Source organism: Fukomys damarensis, unplaced genomic scaffold (genome assembly GCF_012274545.1).
Source record: "Fukomys damarensis isolate Sample0158 unplaced genomic scaffold, DMR_v1.0_HiC HiC_scaffold_30, whole genome shotgun sequence".
Lineage (NCBI taxonomy): Eukaryota > Metazoa > Chordata > Mammalia > Rodentia > Bathyergidae > Fukomys > Fukomys damarensis.
Window position 1 is genome coordinate 59,010,403 of NW_022900942.1, and position 3,347 is coordinate 59,013,749.

Here is a 3,347-nt window from a genome sequence, read left to right on the forward strand (position 1 = left end):
CTGAAGAGGAAAATCAAATGGGAACCCAGGAACTCGTGTGGGTAAATAACACTGCATGCGTTCTGATGACCAGTCCACAAATGAATATCTCCTTTTAATTTGCTCATTTAATGTACTCCATTTAATTTAATCACCAGGGATCCTGAAAAACGATGCTAGTGGCACATGACATTCTATTTTTAGGCCTCTTAAAGCTACAAATGTGCTTAGGCTGCTTTTATGAGTTGCAAGGAAAAGCCATATTTAGTGGGAATTTGAATACAGATCATCCCCAGTTTATGATGGTTAGACTACTGATAATTTTTTTTTTAACTTTATGGTAGGACATAGATGACACACGTGCAGTAGAAATCCTACTTTGAATCCCAGAGTTTGCTCTTTTCCTGGCCTGGAGACTCCTTTGTGATACGAGTCACACGGTGGATCCTCTGACACGAGCGGTGCTGCGGAGCCAGGATTGTGGGAGGTTTGGGATCTCAGATGCACTTTAAACTTCCATTTCTTCAATCCTTTGATGGGTTTGTCGAGGCACAGCACCACTGTAAGTTACGGAGCTTCTGTACTTGCATTTAACGTTGCACACAGTGGCTTATCAGACTCAGGTTGCCAGGCTGTGGCCATCCTTACACCTCCCTCCACTCAGATCGGGGGCAGGGAGCCCAGACTCCCACGCCAAGCTTCCGCATGACCCCTGGCTGTCATCCTAGCTGGCAGACCTGTGAGAGCCCGACTTGTTCTCGTTACTAGTACAACAATCCCACATGTGTGATGTAAATAAGGGGTGATTACGACGATTGGATAAGGCATCAGCAAACCATCCCGTCTCACTCTAGACTTGCAATGGAAGTAGCTCTGTATCCAAACTCTCAAGAGGGGCTCCTCCCCCACAGGCTACTTTATGGGTCATTAACCTTTCCAATGTAGGTGTCAAGTGTCCCTGTTTGAAATGAGCTAAGTTAGGGGAAGTGTCTGGTCACTGGAATATCATCGGTACCCACACATGGTGACACTTTATCATTAATCCTGGGAGTTCCTATTCATTCTTCGGAGGCTCTGATGATAGACGTTGTGTGAGGCTTTCTTTTTTGGGTGAGGAGGACTGGGGATTGGACACCCCAGACTGTGTTTTGGTTGTTTTGTTTTGTTTTTGAGATATTGCCTCATTATGTCCCTAAGCTGGCTTGAGCTTGCAGTGCTCCAGCCTCAGCCTCCCAGAGCGCTGGAATTACAGACCTGTGCTACCACAGCAGCTTGTGTAAGGCGTTACGCCACTGACAACTGACCAACCCATCTTCCTTGGCACTTTGACTTGTCACTACTCCCTGCCATTGACTTGTCACAACTTTTCTGATTCTTGGGAAGTCCTGATGGGAGCACAGTGGGAAATCACAGCTTGAACCTACTCCTGCTACAGCTACTTCCTTTGCTGACCTCTAAGCTCCATGCAGGGCAGGGACCCTGTTGGCCTCGTTCCTTTCTTGTTCCCTTGGACTGGACCCAGCTCATAGTAGGTACTCAGCATTAGCACACATCCCTCTGGTGCCTGCCCCAGCCCGGTCTTCTCAGCCCTTAAATTTCCTCTTCTAACCGCGGTGTTCTCTTAGGCTTCACACTTCTTGGCCCATCCTCTCCCCGGTCACATAAGACCCTTCGCTGTGGTACTGTGGCTTGGCTAAGACTGAGTCTCCCTCCCACACAGTACCTCCTGGGAGACGCCGGAGGGCCTTCTCCATTCATCCTTGGAAAATACATGCTGCTTAGGTGGTCTCAGAATTTTCTGGAGTGGAGAAGTTCTGCAAATGACCATCTCACTTCCTAGACTTCGGTAAGCATCCTGTGAGCACTAAGAGCTGCTCATCAGTGTCTTCAAATGCATGCATTTGGAAGTCATGCTCGCTGTTTTATTTGAAAAGTGATGAGTTTCTAGGATAATTTTAACAAACTTTTCTATTTTTTATCTGTACCTGCCCACAGACAAAATGAAGCCAACAGTTCCTTTATGAAACTTTTGGTTGCCAAGTACCGTTGAGACTTTCTGCTTATGTGGTGCACGCCCATTGTTAATTATACTGATTATTATCGGTGCTGCCACAAGAAGTGATAAGTCAAACTGGCTGAGAAGCTCGGGAAATCCCCATTTCAGGACAGAGAGGAAATCACAGCCTGGGCTTCAACGGACCTTGAGTTTCTTCTTGCCTTCCGGGTTCCCTCCCTGGCTTCCTTCCCCCACACCCCATCGCCCTCACACGCTGCTCAGGGTAAGTGACAGGAGGAGAGCCACAGTAAACGTGGGCAGCCGTTTTCCTCAGGGTCACGTGGCAGTCAGGATTTGAAGGGAAGGTGTGAAGGACGAAACGATGTAGAGCTCTATTATTTCATCTAATTCATTTATTTTTCCACGTAAGGAGAGTCTAGCCCGGAGTGGTGAAGGGATGAGTCAGGACTAGGACGGAATCCTGAAGGACGACGACTCCTCCAGATGGCGCCTGCACATGGATCGCAGGGCAGCTCTGGATTCTGCTGCACAGCCTGGCACTCAGGTGGGACAGGATCCATGGTGGGGAAGAGCGAATGGTGCTTTCGCAGGCTTTGAGCTTCCTGACTTCTAATGCGAGTTGTAAAAGTTAAACACCATTGGCCATTAGAAAAATGCAAATTAAAACAACACCGAGGGTGTCACTTTACCCCAGAAAGCATGGCCGACATCAAGAAGTCAAATACTAACAAATGCTGGTGAGGCTGTGGTAAAAGAAACCCTTCTACGCTGTTTGTGGGAATGTAAACCAGTATAACCATTACGGAAATCAGCATGGAGATCCCTCAAAGAACTAAAAGGAGAAATCCTATTTGAGCCAGTTATTCCCCTAGTGGGTATCTTCTCAAAAGAGTTGAAGATACCGTGTTATAGTGATCCATGCATACCCTGTTTATAGCAGCACAATTTATAACTGCTAAATCTTGGGAGCAGCTTATACACCCATCAACAGATGAATGGACAAAGAAAATGTGGTATTCACACACAGGGGAGTACTACTCAGCTATAAAGAAGAATAAATTTGAGTCATCTGTAGGATCCACTTTGAAAACATAGTGGTAAGTAAAATATATCAAACACACTAACATAAACATCCTATGGTGTCTTTCCTATGAGAAAGCCAAAGTAGAGATAAAGTAAAGAGAAAAATAAAAGATAGACAAAAGGAAACAGGGAGATAGATCTTTTGCAGAGGGGACCAGGAGATGGAGGGAAGACGGACTGGGATGGGAAGGAAGGAAGAATCAAGATGTGCTGTGTACCAAATACCCACAATGAAAACCGTCATATAATGCAAACATGTACAGTGCTG

At 46.3% G+C, this 3,347-nt stretch overlaps 1 long non-coding RNA gene across 1 annotated transcript; it reads left to right on the forward strand.

Annotated features, from left to right (window-relative positions):
* The first annotated feature begins 1,337 nt into the window (after positions 1–1,337).
* On the forward strand, positions 1,338–2,699 carry LOC117283776. Its single transcript, XR_004514817.1, has 3 exons — positions 1,338–1,825; positions 1,975–2,258; positions 2,406–2,699. It is a non-coding gene; the product is annotated as an uncharacterized LOC117283776 (long non-coding RNA).
* The last annotated feature ends 648 nt before the right edge of the window (positions 2,700–3,347 follow it).